Source organism: Oncorhynchus mykiss, chromosome 24 (genome assembly GCF_013265735.2).
Source record: "Oncorhynchus mykiss isolate Arlee chromosome 24, USDA_OmykA_1.1, whole genome shotgun sequence".
In the NCBI taxonomy this organism is placed as follows: Eukaryota; Metazoa; Chordata; class Actinopteri; order Salmoniformes; family Salmonidae; genus Oncorhynchus; species Oncorhynchus mykiss.
Window position 1 is genome coordinate 23,279,715 of NC_048588.1, and position 23,043 is coordinate 23,302,757.

General features: G+C 41.0%; 1 protein-coding gene and 1 pseudogene across 5 annotated transcripts in view; both read right to left on the reverse strand.

Moving 5' to 3' along the window:
* LOC110504038 (CMP-N-acetylneuraminate-beta-galactosamide-alpha-2,3-sialyltransferase 4) overlaps positions 1–15,475 on the reverse strand; it is a 68,393-nt gene extending 52,918 nt beyond the window's left edge. For 2 of the 5 annotated variants that reach the window (XM_021582838.2, XM_021582841.2), the window contains exons 1-2: positions 15,145–15,475; positions 1,152–1,200 (exon numbers count right to left, since the gene is read on the reverse strand). The gene's annotated coding sequence lies outside the window, so the exon portion shown is untranslated. Of the gene's footprint in view, positions 1–1,151; positions 1,201–9,069; positions 9,129–15,144 lie in introns of those variants that run through there. The other 3 variants (XM_036961429.1, XM_021582839.2, XM_021582840.2) reach the window with 3 other exon arrangements.
* LOC110503370 lies at positions 2,169–20,965 on the reverse strand (annotated as a pseudogene).
* Positions 20,966–23,043: the final 2,078 nt, after the last annotated feature.

Here is a 23,043-nt window from a genome sequence, read left to right on the forward strand (position 1 = left end):
TTCATCATAAAAATGAAGTTATGCATTTTGGACATTTTTGTCTAAATAATTTATATAAATAGTGAATAAGAGAGGCAAAGAGAGGCATATTACATTCAAATATGTATTCAGACCCTTTACTCAGTACTGTGTTGAAACACCTTTGGCGGTGACTACAGCAGTCTTATTTGGTTTGACGATACAAGCATGGCACCTGTATTTGGGGAGTTTCTCCCATTCTTCTCTGCAGATCTTCTCAAGCTGTCAGGTCGGATGGGGAGCGTTGCTGCAGAACTATTTTCAGGTCTCCCCAGAGATGTTCGATCGGGTTCATGTCTGGGCTCTGGCTGGGCCACTCCAGGACATTCAGAGACTTGTCCTGAAGCCAATCCTGTGTTGTCTTGGCTGTGTGCTTAGGGTCATTGTTCTCTTGGAAGGTGAACCTTTGCCCCAGTCTGAGATCCTGAGCACTCTGGAACAGGTTTTCATCAAAGATATCTCTGTATTTTGCTCTGTTCATCTTTGCCTCGATTCTGACTAGTCTCCCAGTCCCTGCCGCTGAAAAACATCCCCACAGCATGATGTTGCCAGGTTTCCTCCAGACGTGACACTTGGCATTCAGGCCAAAGAGTTCAATCTGGGTTTCATCAGACCAGAAAATCATGTTTCTCATGGTCTGAGAGTCTTTAGGTGCATTTTGGCAAACTCCAAGCGGCCTGTCATATGCCTCTACTAGCCGCCAGTGTTTATGCGCCCTGTTTTTGGCGTGACCGTTTTGTGCCAGAGAAATAAATCTGCAAATCACTGAACCCTCTGCTCCCGACTCCTACGCACCACTCATAGTAACCCGTGACAAGTGGACTCTAATCAAGTTGTAGAAACATCAAGGATGATCAATGGAAACAGGTTGCACCTTTACTTATGTAAATAAGGTATCTGTTTTTTATTTGTCATACATTTGCAAACATTTCTAAAAACGTGTTTTCGCTCATTATTAGGTATTGTGTGTAGATTGCTAAAGATGTATTTATTTTTTATCCATTTTAGAATAAGTCTGTAACGTAATAAAATGAGGAAAAAGTCAGGGGTCTGAATACTTTCTCGAAGGCACTGTCTATTACTAAGCAGTCTTATAAGCAATCAAAGCTCTGTCGATAACCTAAATCCCATACCTTTCTCCATGTCCTTTAAAGGGTGGATATGTTGACTCTGGGTTCCTCCCTGTAAAACAAAGGAGATGATTAAGACAATGGAAAACATTATAAAGTGGTAACTGATGTGGTGATCAAATGTATGACTATAAGAAGATAATATCCTTAATAGTGGTTTATACAATGAAGACAACCAGTATTAGAAACTGTCAAACTGAGTGCATGACTGGTGGAAACCAGTAAGAAAGGACGCTTGCTTTATCTCCATGCTAAGAACATTATCATTCCTCAACTTTAAGTGCAGAATGCCGTGATCTCATCATTTAACCTACTATCATTAATTTGTATTTCTAAACAGGATTCTGCCTACAAATCATGAATAGGCAAACTGAACATCAAACCATAGCCAAATTGAATAATTTCCCAAGTGGTTTAAAATGAACCCCAATTGACTTTTAATTCCAATGCTAACTCTTCCACCCTTGAGTCAAGCATTGTGTGACGACCCTCCGACTCTGTCTGCCGTATTCTGTGGGCGGAGTTGGGAGGGTCGTCAGCTACAGGTGTGTCCCAGGATAAATAGACCTCTTCCACATTCATGGAAGAGTCTCTCTCCATGCAGACACTGAGTTTTTTTTGTTGTGTTTCTTGGTGGGTTTTGGTTGTTTGCTTTAGCACCTTTCAAAACCCTGCATTATCACATTCATGCATGAAAAACACTCACTTACACTACTGATTACTGATTACACACACCATTGTATATTTTCCTTAGTTGCTTTAGTTAATAAATATATATTTTGTTACTCCTTATCTCCACGTTGTCTCCCTTTTGTTACGGGCTTTGAGCCGGTTCGTGACAATTGTGTGAAGAACTTTTAGCACTGTCTTTCAGTTGTAACCAAAATGCCTACATCAGGAGGGTATAAACGCTCCTTCCCTAACCAACGGTGCCATATGCTACCTGACAACTCTTGCCTCTATGAGCCTCAGTGCTCTTTTCCATGACGCAGTGTGTGAGAGGACTTCTTTGAGGGAGCTCTAACCAGCTCCACATGCCTGCTCTGAGCAGGAGGCACAGGTCCTCAGAGGCAGCACAATGACTGTCTGTGTGGCATGTGGGGAGCAGCCTGGGAGAAGAGAGGGCCAAGTGCTGGGTAGGATACAGTGGGGCTGGCAGAGGCCCAAGTCCTCAGGCCCATTAGCGTACGTGGAGGGGATCCGATCTAGGTCTGTCTGAGGCACCACACAGCTACAGCTGATTTTTTTACGACTTCACTGTAAGTGCTCCTCTACCTGTGGATGGGAGCTAGGCTGTTTGGCCAGGCTGTTTGGCCAGGCTGTTTGGCCAGGCTGTTTGGCCAGGCTGTTTGGCCAGGCTGTTTGGCCAGGCTGTTTGGCCAGGCTGAGGCGCAAACAGCAGAGATAAAGATGTCAATAGTCTCCCTATAAGGAGTCATACAACCTGAAATTATAGATTAATATTATTGGATTTGAGATTACGTCTTTAACTGAGAAATTCCTTTCATGGGAAAAATAACTGCAACATTTTGAGATGAGCATTATACTGTAAGTCTACTTAAGTTTCAATGTCACATGCACAAGTACAGTGAAAACAATGCAGTAATCAATAACAATGTAATACTAAAAATAACAAGGTAGAACAAAAACACGACATAAAAATAAGAAAAACACAATAAAGTAAGTAAGCAAGCATACTATACACAGGGTCAGTCAGTTCCAGGTCTATATTAACAATGTGCAGGGATACTGGGTCGATAGAGGTAGATATGTATAGAGGTAAAGTGACAGGGATAGTGGAGTAACAGAGGTAGATATGTATAGGGATAAGGTGACAGGGATACTGGCAAACTATATGATGATTGTATGAGTGTGTGTGTGTGTGTGTGTGTCTGTGTGTGTGTGTGTGTGTGTAGAGTAGTATAAATGTACAATTTCTGCATATTATGTGTATGTGAGCAAATTATGGCGTGAGTGTTTGTATGTGTGTTGGAATATCAGTGTGAGTTAGGGCTGGGCGATATATATCGTGTGACGTTAGAGTATAATATGAAACAATAGATGTTTTTCTATAGTTTCTTTCTTTGTGTCGCAAATCACACTCTTTACGTCAATATTTTTCGTCAATTGGACGACGCTTTGCGTTCTTCCACACGGCAATTTGCAACACAAACAAACATGAAAGAGAGTGAACGTGACACAGAGCACGGAGCTCGTACCTCAAAGAGCGGCAACTTCGGTCGCATGGATGTGGTTTGAGTATGAAAAGTCTGACACGGAACAGAAAACCATCCACGCAAAATATCCCGCAGGCCGGTCCCTCCAACAGGCTCAAACACCACTAACCTCTTTTACCACCTACACAAGAATCATGTGAAACAGGCCGGTCCCTCCAACAGGCTCAAACACCACTAACCTCTTTTACCACCTACACAAGAATCATGTGAAACAGGCCGGTCCCGACAACAGGCTCAAACACCACTAACCTCTTTTAACAGCTACACAAGAATCATGTGAAACAGGCCGGTCCCGACAACAGGCTCAAACACCACTAACCTCTTTTACCACCTACACAAGATTCATGTGAAACAGGCCGGTCCCGACAACAACCTCTTTTACCACCTACACAAGAATCATGTGAAACAGGCCGGTCCCGACAACAGGCTCAAACACCACTAACCTCTTTTAACAGCTACACAAGAATCATGTGAAACAGGCCGGTCCCGACAACAGGCTCAAACACCACTAACCTCTTTTACCACCTACACAAGAATCATGTGAAACAGGCCGGTCCAGACAACAGGCTCAAACACCACTAACCTCTTTTACCACTTACACAAGAATCATGTGAAACAGGCCGGTCCAGACAACAGGCTCAAACACCACTAACCTCTTTTACCACCTACACAAGAATCATGTGAAACAGGCCGGTCCCGACAACAGGCTCAAACACCACTAACCTCTTTTAACAGCTACACAAGAATCATGTGAAACAGGCCGGTCCCGACAACAGGCTCAAACACCACTAACCTCTTTTACCACCTACACAAGAATCGTGTGAAACAGGCCGGTCCAGACAACAGGCTCAAACACCACTAACCTCTTTTACCACTTACACAAGAATCATGTGAAACAGGCCGGTCCAGACAACAGGCTCAAACACCACTAACCTCTTTTACCACCTACACAAGAATCATGTGAAACAGGCCGGTCCCGACAACAGGCTCAAACACCACTAACCTCTTTTACCACCTACACAAGAATCATGTGAAACAGGCCGGTCCCGACAACAGGCTCAAACACCACTAACCTCTTTTACCACCTACACAAGAATCATGTGAAACAGGCCGGTCCAGACAACAGGCTCAAACACCACTAACCTATTTTACCACCTACACAAGAATCATGTGAAACAGGCCGGTCCCGACAACAGGCTCAAACACCACTAACCTCCTTTACCACCTACACAAGAATCATGTGAAACAGTAAGGAGAGAGTCTACGGATGAGACTCAAGAAAGTACAGTTGAGTGCTCATAACAAACCTGACTCAGACGTTGCAAGAGGCTTTTGCCCGAGGCACAGCATATGGCAAAGAATCAGGAAGATATAAATACATAAAGGAAATAACAGCTGCCGTTACAACTTACATCTGCAAAGACAAGGCCCTAATTTACACAGTCGAGAAACTTGGGTTTCATGAGTTGGTGCTAACACTCGACCCAAGGTACCAAATGTAAATTGATATGTGACACATATTAACGGCAAAATAACATGCAAAACAGGCAAGCACCCATATATATATATATATATATATTTTTTTTTAGGCTTATATATATTTTGATTGCAACTATAGCTGAAGTGTTTTCTATTTACCTTTTTAGATGTTATACATTCATATTTTATATTTTATACATAAAATAAATGATCAAATACGAGTAAGTACCTTTTAATTTGAGTATAATTAAAAATGTTATTAGAAATAGGCCTTTACATGTGGTCATTTTATTCATTGAATTTACAGAAATTGTGCAATATCGTGATATGCATCATTATCGGGATGTGAAATCATCTATATCGGGATATGATATTTTGGCCATATCGCCCAGCCCTTGTGTGAGTAGGGGGTAGGGCCTGTGAGTGTGCATAGGGAAAGTGCAAAAATAAATATAAAATACCAAGGTCAACTGCAATAGTTTTTTGTTAGCTATTTAGCAGTCTTATGGCTTGGGAATAGAAGCTGGTTACAACGCTTTACATTAAGGTATAGCCTACTTTATGAATGATTTACAAATGGTTTATAAGTAGTTGGACTGTTTATTATTAGTTGATATATTGTTTATCAATAATAATAATAATCTTTAATAAACCGTTATAACACCTTAGTTGAAATTGTGTGATTGTCATTTTTCTGCTTGCTAATAGTCTAAGCATTACCATTAGGCCTCCTTATTGTAGTATCTTGCTAATACTAGCAAGAAGCCTACAGACCTTGATCCTTCAGCCAATATGAAAATATACTGAAGGAACATTACCATCTAATCCAAAAATTACTGGCCATCTGATTTCTCTCAATCCTGAATAAAACAAAGCCATGTGTGCATGTATTCAGCTCACACAACTCAATCCATAAAACAAAACAATGTAACATATGCAGCCATGCCAGACAACTTTAGAAAATAGCATAACAATAATGTTTTGACTGAGCTTTTACGAGGTGAAAAAAAAACGTTCAAGTATGCATTAGGTTAGGTAAGGTCTGAACAGGGTGCTTAGTATCTGAAAAACACTAACTGAACAGCTCTTATAAGGAACAAGAAGGAACACTACTTGGCAAGAGACACCAGACTTAGCCTAATCACCGCGTGCCACATGAGCACCCTGTATGCTACATTCAGATGACAACAAACGATGGGTCACGAACACAACCAGAGGGCCTCATAGAGAAGAGTGAAGAATGAGGGAATGCAGGAACACCAAGAACAGCCTTTCCTTTAAACATTAGGCCTAACATAATGGAGGACGCTTGGAGAGTGATGCCATCATGTTCCTGAGTTAGGCTAACAACAGATGACTCTCTGACTCAGAAGATAAAGTTTCAGCAGGATTGCATATTTACTGTCCAGTTCCCTGGGCTCGGTGGTGTGGCATTTTGTCACTGTTTAAACTTCGCATCACATTTAAAAAGACAAACCCATGTAGTCTACTGTACAGAGCAAGCCTGCATCCCTAGGATAAGTATCAGTCTAGTCTGACTGTCAGTGATTGGGTGCAGAGATGTTACGGAGTCAGGCGCAGGACACAGGTTTTGAGCAACACAACTGAGTTTACTCAAAAAAGGTCAAGCAATATACCAAATAGAAAAATACATACACACTAGCACAATCAACAACCACTAAAGACACCAACAATCACGGACAGAACAGAAATGTATGCCAGAGGGTTAAATAAGGAACATGATATGGGAGTTGAAACCAAGTGTGTGTAATACAGACAAAACAAAAATGAAACATGGATCGGTGGTGACTAGAAAGCCGGTGACGTCGACCACCGAACACCACCCGAACAAGGAGAGGGGCCGACTTCGGCGGAAGTCGTGACACTGACACTGGTGATGAACAGTACAGTGCTTACTTTTCATGTGTTATTACAATATTATAACAAACCTTCCATTTGTAAAGTAAATATAGTCTGCACAAACATGATGCACCGATGTTGTGACAAACCACATGGGTTAATCATTTCCCACATCTGTTTGTTGTAGTGATGCAACGATATGATATTTTTGGCGGACACCGAAATCCAATATTTTCCTCGCCCCCCAAAAATTATACGATAAGTTAAATAGTTAACATACACACGGACGCAGCGGTCTAAGTCACTGCATCTCAGTGCAAGAGGCGTCACTAGAGTCCCTGGTTCAAATCGAAGCTCTATTACATCCGGCCATGATTGGGAGTCAAATAGGGCGGCGCACAATTGGCCCAGCGTCGTCTGGGCCGTAATTGTAGATAAGAATTTGTTCTTAACTGACTTCCTAGTTAAACAAAGGCTACACACACGCACAACAAAAAGTTATTTTGTTAGCATTTACATATGTCCCCATAACCAGTAAAACATAATCAAAACCTATTTATTTCACTTACTTGCTGTGCTGTTTCACTGTTCATTTGTTCAGCCGTTTCAAACCTAACCAGGATTTCTATGGAACACCGTTTGGGTCTTTGCGTGTCAAAAAACACTATTTGTAGTTTCAAATAAGCTTGTCTCATTCGTATTATTCGTAGCCGTCTATTTACCGCCACAAAACGAAGCTGGCACTAAGACCAGTCTCATCCAACTCTATAAGGCCATAAGCAAATAAGAAAATGCTCACCCAGAAGCGACGCTCCTAGTGTCTGGGGTTTTTAATGCAGGCAAACTTAAATCAATTTTACCACATTTTTACCAGCCTGTCACATGTGCAACCAGGGGGGGATCCTAGACCACCTTTACTCCACACACAGAGTTGCATACAAAGCTCTCCCCCACCCTCCATTTGGCAAATCTGACCACAATTCTATCCCCCTGATTCCTGCTTACAAGACAAAAACTAAAGCAGGGAGTACCAGTGACTCGCTCAATACGGAAGTGGTCACATGAGGCGGATGTTACACTTTATCCCCACAGCGACTGTACGTACATATCCCAACCAGAGGCCATGGATTAAAGGCAACAGCCGCATCGAGCTAAAGGCTAGAGCTGCCGCTTCAAGGAACGGGAGACTAATCTGGCCGCTTATAAGAAATCCCGCTATGCCCTCAGACGAACCATCAAACAAGTAAAGTATCAATACAGGATTAAGATTGAATCCTACTCCCCCGGCTCTGACGCTTGTCGGATGTGGCAGGGCTTGAAAACTATTACGGACTACAAAGGGATACCCAGACGCGAGCCTACCAGAAAAGCTAAATGCCTTTTATGCTCGCTCGGAGGCAAGCAACACTAAAGCATGCTGTTCTGGATGACTGTGTGAAGACGCTCTCTGTAGCCGATATTAACAAAACCTTTAAACAGGTCAACATTCATAAAGCCGCTGGGCCAGACGGACTACCAGGACGTGTACTCAAAGCATGAGCGGACCAACTGTCAAGTGTCTTCACTGACATTTTCAACCTCTCCTTGACTGAGTCTGTATTGTTACAAGCAAACCACCATAGTCCTTGTGCCCAAGGAAGCAAAGGCAACCTGCCTAAACTATTACCGCCCTGTGGCACGTACATCAGTAGCCATGAAGTGCTTTGAAAGGCTGGTCATTACTCACATCAACAGCATCCTCCCGGACACCCTAGACCCACTCCAATTAAAATACCGCCCCAACAGATCCACAGATGACGCAATCTCAATCGCACTCCACACCGCCCTTTCTCACCTGGACAAAAGGAACACCTATGTGAGAATGCTGTTCATCAACTACAGCTCAGCGTTCAACACCATAATGCCCACAAAGCTCATCACAAAGCTAAGGACTCTGGGACTAAACACCTCCCTCTGCAAATGGATCCTGGTCTTCCTGACGGGCTGCCCGCAGGTGGTAAGAGTAGGCAACAACACATCTGCCACGCTCATCCTTAACTTCTTATGGGCAGGTGGGACGGTAGCATCCCACCTGGCCAACATCCGGTGAAATTGCAGAGCGCGAAATTCAAATTACAGAAATATAAATATTTAACATTCATGAAAATACAAGTATTATGCATCAAAATAAAGCTTAACTTCTTGTTAATCCAGTCACTGTGTCAGATTTCAAAAAGGCTTTACAGTGAAAGCATACCATGCGATTATCTGAGGACAGCGCCCCGCATACAAAACCATGAAAAACATATTTCAACCAGGCAGGTGCGACACAAAAGTCAGAAATAGCGATATAATAAATGCCTTACCTTTGAAGAACTTCTTCTGTTGGCACTCCAAAGGGTCCCAGTTACATCACAGATGGCCCTTTTGTTCGATAAAGTCCTTCTTTATATCCATAAAACTCCAAGTTCAGCTTGCGCGCTTCATTCAATAATCCACCGGTTTCCCTCCATCAAAATGCATACAAAATTAATCCCAAACATTACCAAAAAACGTATCCAAACAAGTCAAACAGCGTTTATAATCAAACCTCAGGTACACTAATACGTAAATAAATGATACAATTTAAGACGGAGAATAGAATGTTCATTACCAGAGATAAAAAAACACGTGCTTTCATCCACGCGCATGGAAACACTATAGCCAAAATGGGATCCACTTAGAAAAACTACAACTTCTAACTAATTTTTCCAAAAACGAGCCTGAAATTCTTTCTAAAGACTGCAGTTCCTAGGGCTTCCACTAGATGTCACCAATCTGGGAGGACTTCACCACATAATAAACATGAAAGCCATTGGAAACAGTGGTAGGCAGAATCTTTTTTTGGGGGGGGGGGTTTGTCCTCTGGGGTTTCGTCTGCCATATCAGTTCTGTAATACTCAAAGACAATATTCTAACAGTTTTTAAAACGGTAGAGTGTATTCTATCCAAATCTACCAATTATACGCATATCCTAGTTTCTGGGCCTGAGTAACAGGCAGTTTACTTTGGGCACGCTTTTCATCCGGACACGAAAATACTGCCCCTACCCAAGAGAGGTTAACACTGGGGCCCCTCATGGGTGTGTACTTAGTCCCTCCTGTATTCCCTGTTCACCCACGACTGCGTGGCCAAACACGACTCCAACACCATCTTTAAGTTTGCTGATGACACAACAGTGGTAGGCCTGATCACCGACAACAATGAGACAGCCTATAGGGTGGAGGTCAGAGAACTGGCAGTGTGGTGCCAGGACAACAACCTCTCCCTCAATGTGAGCAAGACAAAGGAGCTGATTATGGACTACAGGAAAAGGCGGGCCAAACAGGCCCCCATTCTCATCGATGGGGCTGCAGTGGAGCAGGTTGAGAGCTTCAAGTTCCTTGGTGTCCACATCACCAACGAACTGTAATGGTCCAAACACACCAAGACAGTCATGAAGAAGGCACAACAACACCTTTTCCCCCTCAGGAGACTGAAAAGTTTTGGCATGGGCCCCTAGATTCTCAAAAGGGTCTACAGCTAGACCATCGATAGCATCCTGACCGGTTGCATCGCTGCCTGGTATGGAAACTGCTCGGACTCTGACCGCAAGGCACTACAGAGGGTAGTGCGAACGGCCCAGTACATCACTGGGGCCAAGCTCCCTGCCATCCAGGACCTCTATACCAGGTGGTGTCAGAGGAAGGCCCTAAGAATTGTCAAAGACTCCAGCCACCCTAGTCATTGACTGTTCTCTCTGCTACCGCACCACAAGCGATACCGGAGCGCCAAGTCTAAGTCTAAGAGGCTTCCAAAAATCGTCTTCCCCCAAGCCATAAGACTCCTGAACAACTAATCAAATGGCTACCCAGACTATTTGCATTGCCCCACCTCCCTCCCCCTCTTTTCTATTTTACACCGCTGTTACTCTCTGTTGTCATCTATGCATAGTCACTTTAATAACTCTACCCACATGTACATATTACCTCAACTAACCAGTGCCCCCCACATTGACTCTGTACCGGTAACCCCCTGTATATAGTCTCACTATTGTTATTTTACTGCTGCTCTTTAAGTACTTGTTACTTTTATGTCTTATTCTTATCCTTCATTTTTTGTTTTTCATTTTTTAAACTGCATTGTTGGTTAGGGGCTCATAAGTAAGCATTTCACTGTAAGGTCTATTCAGCGAATAGGCTGTTAGGAAGGATGAAAAAATGGTAGTGTTCTGGTAATAACCACATTGACAAACAGGACGGTTTTCATCTGTGAGGAAAGATTATATGATCTTCATAAAATATGTATTATCTATTTATTACTTCCATTGAACCTGTGATACTGTATGTGTGAAATGCAGGGGGAACACATCTTGTTAAACCATTAATCAATGTGGACAGGATACAAAGTTATACAAACATGTTTCCCCTACAAAATGTATTTTAATTATGTGATCTCTGCTATGGATTAAAGCAGATTAACAGGCATTTGAAATTAAGCTCTCTGTAAAAGGCCCTCCTCCAAAGGTCCCTTTTGTGGTTTTTTTGGGGCCAAGACAACTTTGTGTCACGAATGAAAATCGAGATTAATCTCTGAAAGGCACAGCTGCTCTAAGAAGCTTTTGTTGCTTCATAACATTTCCAGGATCAAGTATTGCCAATGAGAGGGAGATATGAATATCCACCTTCTACAGAAGCCACCATTTCCCTGCTAATTTAATCTTATCTATATGATAAGGTCTAAGTCAATACTAGGGAAATGTGCAATAGCAATAACTTTGTAAACCACAGTGAGGGGTTGCACACAGTAGATATGACCTAATTACTATTATCTTAGTCAGGAATGCTTATAGGCTGTAGTATGAAAATTTGTTTGATTTAATAATATTCTGAGATGCAATACAATGAGATTACATTTGGATGGTTTGGGATATGCGTTTCTTCCAAGAGAGGTGTTTGGTTTGATTGCTCGGCATCTGACCATAAGGCGCTACAGAGGGTAGTGCGAACGGCCCAGTACATCACTGGGGCCAAAATTCCTGCCATTCAGGACCTATATAATAGGCGGTGTCAGAGGAAAGCCCATAAAATTGTCAGAGACTCCAGTCACCCAAGTTATAGAATGTTTTCTCTGCTACCGCACTGCAAGCGCTACCGGAGCGCCAAGTCTAGGACCAAAAGGCTCCTCAACGGCTTCTACCCCAAGCCATTAGACTGCTGAACAATTCATAAAAATCACCACCGAACAATTTACATTGACACCCCCCCCCTCTTGTACACTGCTGCTACTCGCTGTTTGTTTGTTACCTATGCATAGTCACTTTGCGCCCATCTACATGTACGGATTACCTCAACTAGCCTTTACCCCTGCACACTGACTCAGGAACCGGTGCCCCCTGTAAATAGCCTCGTTATTGTTATTGTGTTACGTTTTATTTTAGCCTACTTGGTAAATATTTTCTTCTTCTTGAACTGCACTGTTGGTTAAGGGCTTGTAAGGGCATTTCACGGTAAAGTCTACACTTGTTGTATTCGGCACATGTGACAAATAAAGTTTGATTGACCAATCAGGACCTGAATATGACTGCACGTTACATAACAATTTAATGTGTTCATACATTTTTTGCGTAGTTTTTACACATTGATTACACTATCACTTGTATTTCATATGTCACAACGATGGTTGCTGGTCAGAAACAGAAAAATCTGAAATATAGCGCACTTGGTAGTGTGTACGACCTGTTGGCGAAAGCCAACATCACCCACGACAGAGAATGGTTGATTATCAAGGGCAATGAATTCCATTATTTTGGCTTTAATGGATTTCGCCTTTGAGTTGTTTCGCTGAAATGTTCTTACTTTTTCAAATGACTACTCCACTTGTTGACTGCTCAATCCACACAGCAGACATTGTGGGCTAGGTTAGGAATGCTGCGTTGCACGTGTAGCACAACATTTTACGTGGCGTCATTACATAATTTCCATGCGTTATAAATGGATGCACGGTAGCCTCTAGGGGGCTGTATTTTCACGTCCGGATGAAAAGCGTGCCCAAAGTAAACTGCCTGCTACTCAGGTCCAGAAGCTAGGATATGCATATTATTAGTATATCTGGATAGAAAACACTCTGAAGTTTCTAACACTGTTTGAATAATGTCTGTGAGTATAACAGAACTTATTTGGCAGACGAAACTCCGAGGACAAACCATTCAGGAAATGATTTTGTTTGAGGTGACAGTGTTTTCAATAGGTTTTCTATGTGGATCTAGATTTCTAAGGCACTTGCTTGCAGTTCCTATCGCTTCCACTGGATGTCAATAGTCTTTAGAAATTGGTTGATGTTTTTCCTTTGTGTAATGAAGAAGTAGCCATTTCCTATCTGGGTGGATAGTCATGTGTTCTGTTGTGGTTAGGGTGCGCGACCTGAAAGCTAACTCCACTTTGTTTTTATCCGCTATTGAACGCAGTTTATCCCGTCTAAAATCCCGTCTAAAATTGTATCGATTGCTTACGTTAAAAAAATACGTAAAGTTGGATTAGGAAAGTTGTTTGAAATGTTTGGACCAAGATTACAGGTAATTTATTAGATAATGTGTAGTCATGTCAGGCGAGTTGGAACTGGTGTTTTTCTGAATCAAGCGCACCAAATAAATGGACATTTGAGATATAACGATGGAATTTATCGAACAAAAGAACCATTTGTGATGTTTATGGGACATTTTGGAGTGCCAACAGAAGAAGCTCTTCAAAGGTAAGGCATGAATTATATTGTTATTTCTACGTTTTGTGTCGCGCCTGGCGGGATGAAATATGATTGTCTGTGTTAGTATGATGGGGTTCTGTCCTCAGATAATAGCATGATTTGCTTTCGCAGTAAAGCCTTTTTGAAATCTGACACGGTGGCTGGATCAACAAGAAGTAAAGCTTTAAATTGTGTATTGCACTTGTGATTGTATGAAAGTTAAATATTTCTAATGATTTAATTTGAATTTGGCGCTCTGCCATTTCCCCGGATGTTATCAAATCGATCCCGTTAACGGGATTTGATCCCTAAGAAGTTTTAACATCGGCGTTAAACTAGACATCGGGCCGATACCGATGTTGGCATTTTTAGCTAATATTGACCGATTCCGATATGTTCACCGATATATCGTGCATCCCTAGTTTGTTGGTTCTAAAATGTTATTGATACCTATAAATAGTTCAAAACTTGACTATCTTATCATGGCTGTAGATTGAGGAAACTATAGATAATGAGAAAGGCCTATGCCTATGAGATAACACATTAATCAATGTTTCCACTGTTGCCAAGAAACCATCGTGATTGCCAGTCTATTGAGACAATTGGCATCGGTACGGTATTGTATTCCGTTCTTTGATAACACCACATCTTTACCAGTCTACCAGCCATCCTACACCAGATTAGTAGTATGGTGAATGAAGTGGGCATGGATCAGTGGTGTGGCCAAAAATTAATTGGTGGGTGGGCTTGTATAAATTTGGGTAGGCCCCCCCAAAAAATACATATATTTTTTGATTGTGAACCCAACTAACTTCCTGCAATTCTACACATTTTGCCATGTGGCTGAGAGAAAATGCTAATTAAAGCTAAAATATAGGTGTGTTGACTGTGATAAAGACAGTGGATTATGAGCTGTCTTGTTTGCTAAATGAACAAATGAAATAGGCAGTGGTATGGTGCATATAGCCACAGAAGCACAGTGACATACTGTATGCCTCAATGCGGTCATATTCGTGGCTTGTGTGACTTTTAGTTTGTTATTTTTGGCCACCCATCCTGTGAGAGTGAATGTCATTCCAGTTAATCTGTTACATTTAACTCACTGTTTAGGGAGATTATAGGAAGTTGAAGTTGAAAGGATAACATCTTCCACCTCATCTGACCGCATTTTCAATGTTCCACAACCATAGTTCTACAACCATTCTGCAAACTTTCCTAGAACAATTGTGAACCCATCAAACAGCCTTGTTGCACTTGTTTTTCACTTTTAATTTTTGGAAAGTATTTCCAACAAAATATTTTTTTTCATAATTTATTTTAAAAGATTACCAAGTTGTGCGTGCCTGTTTCTGCCTCAATTGATGTGATGTAACTTGCCAACCAACCAACAGCATCAAATTGACAAATGTATTATTAGCTACAAAGTATCAATCCTATGCTAAACAAATCCATTCGCAAACAGATGTCAAAGTAATTGAATGTTTTCATAAAAGTATACAATGAGAACTTTTAAAGAAATTATACATTTTAAAATAAACAGATGTATTTTAGTTGCCTCTATACGATTGCTGGGCATGGAACCGCTATTTTCTGAATGATTAAAATTAGCAGCTAGCCCAGTATTTGGCAGCTGTGGTTGCGAGAAAAAAAAAGCTTGAAAAAGCTAATGTAAATTCACTTACCAGCAATGTAGTTAACACATTTGGCAATCCGAAGCACAAACAGAATATCATAGGCAAGTAAACTAACGTTAGTAACGTTAAACGCTGTCTTTGAGATGCAAGAAATAGGCGTTGTTATGCACTGAGTGGGAGGCGCCGTGGTATCCCTTTCATTGATTAGTCCTACACGACTTGAAAACATATGGCCACATACCACATTTGAGAAGTAAATACATTTTCCATAGCAAAATAATAATTGGTTGGCAATAAGCTACCTGGCTGCCATCTCCGCAGGCAGATTGCACGGTCCATTGGAACGTAAATCAGTACAACGCGTACCCTTTTTCAAAATATGTATTTTGGACGCATGCGCAGCCTATGCAGTTCTTGAGCTATTGACCATCAGAAAATAATCCATCAATTGATTGATTGAATGCTGATATGCATGCTATTTGTATTTAAATAAGTTCTGAAGTTAAGTAAAACTAAATGTGCTTTTTCTGTGAACTACAAACAGTTTCACACATTCTCAAGTCATCATATTTTATAATAGCCTATTTATTCATATTTATTCAACAAAAATATATATATTTTAGTGTGAAGAGAAAATCGCTGTTGCCAATACTATTACTGGTAAAACCCACAGTTGACAGAATAAGATTTGTTTTGACTGGACATTGAACTTTGTATTGCTGACAGACTATAAACGTTGAAAGCCAATAATAAAATGGTGAGAAAATGTTTTCTTATTCTTTGCCACGGGTAGTTCCAGGGCACAGTAAAAAACAGACAGGACTTCCGGTCTCTGTTTGGTTGTAACTGCGTGGGAGAAGTCCATTTGAAGTGCCAGTAATCTACATCTTGCAGTCTCATCTGTATGTGTCTTTGGGTGCTTGGCTGTGAATCATCCCTTGAAAAGGGAAGAATGTCATTCTGGACAGTTCTTTACTTGGGTAGACCAGATTCCTGGGGCTGAAAGTATAATGTGTCTCAGAGTAAGAGTGCTGATTTAGGAACAGTTTAGCCTTTTAGACCACAATGAACAAGATTGAATGGACAGGGGCGACCTAATCCTAGAACAGCACTCCTAGTCTGAGATGCTTGATACAAACAGCCCCATGCCCCAGGTTTCAAAGTATCAGAAAGTAGTGGATCATCCTATAACTCATCCACCACCCACACAACTAAAGTCTCCTCCATCAGAGTTCAACTGTTTGCTTTGGCTGTGTGGAGGGAGAGAGCCTGAGTCCAGCACAGTCATTGCAGTTTGAAAAGTTGCTGCTCCACCCCGTATGACCACCATTTAAACCACAGCTCTGAGTGCTTTTCTATGCTGTTGGTGGTCCCGAACAAACCAGCTAGCAATCGTCTGGCCCTAACTGCTGTGGTTTCTCTGCTTGGTGTGGCGTGCTTTAAGTTGTCGACACACATTTTGCATCGTATTTGAGGGGTTTTCCTGCACTTTTTCATGTCCAACTCTTCTCCCATCCTTGATCAGGTTTTACTGCTGCACCCTAAATCAAACCAAACACCTCTCTTGGAAGAAACGCATATCCCAAACCATCCAAATGTAATCTCATTGTATTGCATCTCAGAATATTATTTTCCATTTTAAATCAAACAAATGTTCATACTACAGCCTATAAGCATTCCTGACTAAGATAATAGTAATTAGGTCATATCTACTGTGTGCAACCCCTCACTATGGTTTACAAAGTTATTGCTATTGCACATTTCCCTAGTATTGACTTAGACCTTATCATATAGATAAGATTAAATTAGCAGGGAAATGGTGGCTTCTGTAGAAGGTGGATATTCATATCTCCCTCTCATTGGCAATACTTGATCCTGGAAATGTTATGAAGCAACAAAAGCTTCTTAGAGCAGCTGTGCCTTTCAGAGATTAATCTCGATTTTCATTCGTGACACAAAGTTGTCTTGGCCCCAAAAAAAACACAAAAGGGACCTTTGGAGGAGGGCCTTTTACAGAGAGCTTAATTTCAAATGCCTGTTAATCTGCTTTAATCCATAGCAGAGATCACATAATTAAAATACATTTTGTAGGGGAAACATGTTTGTATAACTTTGTATCCTGTCCACATTGATTAATGGTTTAACAAGATGTGTTCCCCCTGCATTTCACACATACAGTATCACAGGTTCAATGGAAGTAATAAATAGATAATACATATTTTATGAAGATCATATAATCTTTCCTCAAAGATGAAAACCGTCCTGTTTGTCAATGTGGTTATTACCAGAACACTACCATTTTTTCATCCTTCCTAACAGCCTATTCGCTGAATAGACCTTACAGTGAAATGCTTACTTATGAGCCCCTAACCAACAATGCAGTTTAAAAAATGAAAAACAAAAAATGAAGGAGAAGAATAAGACATAAAAGTAACAAGTACTTAAAGAGCAGCAGTAAAATAACAATAGTGAGACTATATACAGGGGGTTACCGGTACAGAGTCAATGTGCGGGGGGCACTGGTTAGTTGAGGTAATATGTACATGTGGGTAGAGTTATTAAAGTGACTATGCATAGATGACAACAGAGAGTAACAGCGGTGTAAAAGAGGAAAGGGGGGAGGGAGGTGGGGCAATGCAAATAGTCTGGGTAGCCATTTGATTAGGTGTTCAGGAGTTTTATGGCTTGGGGGAAGACGATTTTTGGAAGCCTCTTAGACTTAGACTTGGCGCTCCGGTATCGCTTGTGGTGCGGTAGCAGAGAGAACAGTCAATGACTAGGGTGGCTGGAGTCTTTGACAATTCTTAGGGCCTTCCCCTGACACCACCTGGTATAGAGGTCCTGGATGGCAGGGAGCTTGGCCCCAGTGATGTACTGGGCCGTTCGCACTACCCTCTGTAGTGCCTTGCGGTCAGAGTCCAAGCAGTTTCCATACCAGGCAGTGATGGTGCAGCTGTAGAACCTTTTGAGGATCTGAGGACCCATGCCAAATCTTTTCAGTCTCCTGAGGGGGAATAGGTTTTGTCCGCCCTCTTCACGACTGCCTTGGTGAGCTTGGACCATGTTAGTTTGTTGGTGATGTGGACACCAAGGAACTTGAAGCTCTCAACCTGCTCCACTGCAGCCTCGTTGATGAGAATGGGGGCGTGCTTGGTCCTTTTTTTCCTGTAGTCCACAATCATCTCCTTTTTCTCCTTTGTCTTATTCAAAAGTAATTTGAAATATCCACCTCCAAGATAAGCTTAGCTAAACCCACTTAAATTCTAAATGAATCTACCTCAGAACCCTAATTACAACACTGCAGGGAAGTCAACGAAAACCCTGGCAAATAATTTTCTCTGGCCAAGGAAAATTATGATGGTACTTGGGAATAGAAATGAATATGTAATGCTATAATACAAATTGATCAAGTATGATGCTTCATGTTATGTGTTGTGTCTGCTGATGTGTTGTGTAGTTGGTATTGTGACATTTCAGTCTGCTGATTCTTCTTCTGCAAAAACTAAGACTATCTCTTATAAATATTCCTTAATTGTAAAACATTCTCCAGTGATGAAATGTGGCAGACGTATACCACCTAGTGGTAGATACTAAGAACAATTGTTGTTATTTCCTTTCCAGTTCAGTTTGAAATTTAAATGTTTGATTTAACCTTTATTTAACTAGGCAAGTCAGTTAAGAACAAATTCTTATTTACAATGACGCCATTAAAGGGTAACTGCAATCATTTTAACATGTAGCCTTATTTTCACTCTTTCTGTCATTGTAGTTGATACCCCCCAAAATGTTTTTTTTTATATATATTTTGTTTTGTTAGAGAGAAAATGTGTTATCACATTTCCTTAGTCATCACTTGCCATTGACTACAAAGCATTATGACAATGTATCTAAAGCATGTTATAAAACACTCCAAACCAACTTATAGTACATCACAATCTCCTTCTGGATGTCTCTGCACTCAATTTAGGATTTTTTCCCCCACTGTTCCATAAATCCATGTTTGAATAGGCCTCTATATTATGGACAAGGTATGTGTAAGAAAACCATTATCAAAACAGTTTTTTTCATTCACATTCACTACAAAAAATAATGTATGAATACTCTCATGTGCATGTTTTGTTAATCATCTATAAAATGACAATTTTTGGGGATTCACAGACTTCACCCTCCCTACACCTCTGATGAATACAACAGGAAACTTGTTCGATCACCATGCACTGCAAAATCATTCTGGCTATGGATACAGAGAACATCAACACATTAACATCAACACATTAGCATGTGGAGACGAGCTGCTCTGTGGAGACTCTCTTTTAGGTTTCACTAAGCGTCGACGGAACCAACCGGAAACAAGATAATTAAACATGGGTCCTTTCCAGTGGTGTAAAGTGCTTAAATAAAAATACTTTTAAGTAGTTATTTGAGTATCTGTACTTTACTTTACTATTTATATTTTTTGACAATTTTTACTTCACTACATTCCTGAATAAATTAATGTTGTTTTTATTACATACTGTACATTTTCCCTGACACCCAAAAGTACTGAATATTTTTGCAAGGCACTGTATCAGAGCAACATCAATGGTACCAAGGGATGTTCTGTTCTACTATCTTGCATCACTCTCCCATGTTGGTTTACATATTATTCCACTGAAAACCCAGTCCAAGTAGGTTTCTGTTGCACATAACACTGACTTTTGAGCACTGTGTGAATTAGTGTACATTGAGATTGCACATCTGCACACAACAACATGGATTAGATGTATTAATATTTACATATGTTGATAAGAAACCTGATACAAAAAATAAGTTACTTGTGGTAATGTCAGGTCAGTCAACCATTGCAGTCCCACTGGGCAACAGACGTCAATTCAACATCTATTATAAGTTGGTTCAAAATAATTTAATTGAAATTATGTGGAAACAACGTTGATTCAACCAGTGTCTGCCCAGTGGGGTGTTTTTCATAATGGGATTTCCCTAAGTCAGTCAGCAACCCTCTTTATTCTAGCTATCTTGTGATTTACAATAGTCCTGTGAAATGCAGCAGCTGTCCTCTCAGTCTCTTGAAGTGAAAGCAGAGGCTCAGAATGATGATAGTTTGATGACAGTTTTGTCCTTGGAGAACAGGATGCCCCTTCCAATCTGTTGCTAGTACTATCCATGTTGTAATCAACTTTATCAGGATCTTTTTCAACCATGTCCTCCAAGTCTACAAAGGAAAGTACAAAGAGGCTATTCAGTCATAGATTTGAACATGTCTTTAGCTGTTGTTGACAGGTAAATCTTTGTCAACAACCACACAGACTCATAATAGCTAAGAATTGTAAAGGAAGTGTCTACCAGACTTTTACTACTCACACTTCAGCTCTATCTTGTACACCTGTGTGTAGCCTCACTCTGGGTTCTTGCTCAGGTCCTTGTAGTAGTAAAAGCGTAGCTCCTTTGGGTACTGAGAGTAAGGCAGGGTGAGGACCAGGGGAATGATCCGGTTGGACATGGGCCCCTCAGACAGTGCCTGGTGCATCGTGTACTGGCACCAGTCATCCAGCAGGAAGTTGGGGGTGATGAGAAGGGCCCAGCAATGGCTGCTCTGCACAGCCTGGCATAGTTCAGTGGGGATGGCACCCCCCACGATGGCATCACGCTGCCGACAGGAAACAGCGCAGGCCACATGGCGGGTTCTCCAGGTAAGAATCCAGACGGATGGCTTCTTCGATGTCCATAGGACTATGGCACAGACACACGTCGTAGGTCTGGCTCCAACAAATCCTGGAGCTCAGAAAAGGTGGTGGTGGGTTAGGAGTGGAGGTGGGAGCCAATGATAAAACACCATCGACAGAAGGGGATGGGGTCCTGACCGGTACATGTGGAGACAAGCTGCTCTGTGGAGACTCTCTTTTAGGTTTCACTAAGCATACTGTACATTTTCCCTGACACCCAAAAGTACTGGTTACATTTTGAATGCTTAGCAGGACAGGAACATGGTCCAATTCACACTTATCAACAGAATATGCCTGCTCATCCCTACTGCCTTTGATCTGGTCGATACACATGCTTCGTTTGGAAATTATGTCTGAATGTGCACCTGGCTATTCGTAAATCAATTTTAAGAAACAAGAAAATGGTGCCATCTGGTTTGAGGAATTTGAAATGATTTACACTTTTACCTCTGATACTTAAATACATTTTAGCAATTACATTTACTTTTTTTAGCAATTACATGTACTTTTTTAAAAATAATTACATTTACTTCTTATACTTAAGTATATTTAAAACCTTTCAGAACTTTCAGACTTTTACTCAAGTAGTATTTTACTATGAAGATATATTTACTCAAGTCAAATGTTATTTGTCACATGTGGAGGGGTGATGCAAAACAGCTCCAGGCATTCCATGCTGTTCTTAACTATTGTTCTGAGCACCTGAGATTTACTATGCAATCTGACACACGTCAAATCAGGTTCCTTGATCTTCAGATTCTGTGTGAGGATAATGTTCTATACACGGATCTTTACAGGAAACCTACTGATAGTAACAGTTTGTTGAGGGCTGATAGCTGTCACCCGCTTACCTTGAAAAACAGTTTGCCCTACAGCCAACTCTGTCGAATCAAAATAATTTGCAAAGATCAATCAGATTTCGTCAGAAATATGGCTGAGATGCAAAGAAAATTCAAGAAGAGTGGGTACAAAAATGGTCAGATTAATAATACTGCCATTGAGAAAATCTAAAACAAATCGAGACATGGTCTCTATCAAGGACAGTCTCCCAAAAATAAGAATTATTGTGTTCTTATTACCCGCTATTCAAAGTGCACTGAACAAATTATGGGAATCTTTCAAACATTTTCACATTCTAAGATCCGATGACAGTATCGGTAATGTGTTTTTGGACCCTCCCTTGGTTGTATTCCCAAAGGCAGAAATATCAGAGATAAATTGGTCAACTCTGATTTTCCACCCCAAAAACCCCAGCACAAGGTATATTTGCGCCTCTGCCGGATGGAAACTACAAGTGTAATGGCAGCGCTTACAAATGTAGATCCTTCAAACACCCCCAAACAGGGAAACAGAACCCAATCAAAGGTGTTATGTGCTCCACTAAGACAGTTATTTATCTTATAACTTGTCCTTGTGGTAAAAATGTGGGTAAAACGAAGCGCGAATTAAAAGTACTGTAATGAAACAGGCAGGGAGCAGGTCTCGAACACTCGACCTTCGAGCCCGAGCGCTATTGACTGTGCCGCAAAAGCATGCTCGTGCAGCAGAGTCGATTTCCGCGCTTATAAACCCAGGGTCTTTACAGTACAAATCTTCTAAGATCACTTTGGCACCGCCCTAAAAACCCGATTCAAATTCGACACAAACCTTCAAATAGGTATGTAAAGACACATTATATAAACTTATTTACATTTTAGAGGCGATAAGGTGATAAGTTGGACAGATCGAGTGAAAAAAAAGCTATTTTCCCACACAACATCTCTCCTTCTCACTATCACGCATTAGTGTCACTTCCCCACCCGCCATCTTTAAAAAGACCCGACGGGGCTCATTGCCTGCTTGAATTATGCAGAAACAGGCAGCGTTTAGGTCATGTAATTGATTCTGTTGGAAAGGGGAGAAATTGTGCTTTACAATGGTATTGACATTACAGTTGATCTGGAAGTATTACGTTTTGGGGCGCTAAAATAAGGGCAATTGTATGGACCAAGGCGATGTACGAGTTTACGTTAGACCTTACGGTGAAATGCTTACTTACAAGTCCTTATCCAACAATGCAGTTCAAGAAATAGAGTTAAGAAAATATTTAATAAATAAACTAAAGTACAAAATTAAATCAAAAAGTAACAAGAAAATGATATAACAATAACTAGGCTATATACAGGGGGTACAGACCGGTACCGAGTCAAGGTGCGATGATACAGGTTAGTCGAGGTCATTTGTA